The sequence below is a fragment of the Penaeus monodon genome, chromosome 23, assembly GCF_015228065.2.
Source record: "Penaeus monodon isolate SGIC_2016 chromosome 23, NSTDA_Pmon_1, whole genome shotgun sequence".
NCBI lineage: Eukaryota > Metazoa > Arthropoda > Malacostraca > Decapoda > Penaeidae > Penaeus > Penaeus monodon.
In genome coordinates, this window is record NC_051408.1 from 4,189,973 (window position 1) to 4,190,603 (window position 631).

The following is a 631-nucleotide window of genomic DNA, read 5'->3' on the forward strand; positions in this document are numbered from 1 at the left end:
GGGAGAAGTCAACATGTTTTCTTATCAGTGGCTAAAAAGTGTTATCATGGCCAAGAAAACGTGTGAAAAAGGACAATGGATATGAAACATTTAACCATGGATTACAACGACTATTCAAAGACCAGCAAATCAACTAAAAAGCCAATTCTCATTCTTCATATTTTTTCCCCTCTCCATCTGACTTCGTACACACAACAGCAATTAAAACCTACATAATGTTATCTATACTTCTAAGGAGTGCACAAGAAGCAAAAACAATGAAAAATACCCCTCTGAAAATTAAAAGTAATGATATGTTTGCCAAACCCCAGCTCTTTCACTAACACAATGTCTACAAGTGTTCCTTATTGCTCCACAGTAACTCCAATAGTACAAAGGCTGACACACAAAGGTGAAAAATTATGAAAAAAATTTCCGACCTCAATCTGTATATCTCAAAACTAAACAAATTCGTAGATCATAAATGAAAGTTATTATTAATTTGTCTTCCTCAATTTAACATCTACAAATGCCTAATCATGCTCCTATCAAGGCAAAATTCTTGAAAGGAAGAAGTGTTTTAAGATTTCTCAAGTAGCAGACTCCAATGACATCGACTGCCAGCCATCGAGTAAATAACTCGCAGTGGACA

General features: G+C 35.0%; 1 protein-coding gene across 1 annotated transcript in view; it reads right to left on the reverse strand.

Annotated features, from left to right (window-relative positions):
• Positions 1–129: 129 nt before the first annotated feature.
• LOC119587732 (protein argonaute-2-like) overlaps positions 130–631 on the reverse strand; it is a gene marked incomplete in the record, with an annotated part of 19,396 nt that continues 18,894 nt past the window's right edge. Inside the window, 1 exon segment of the mRNA XM_037936419.1 lies at positions 130–631.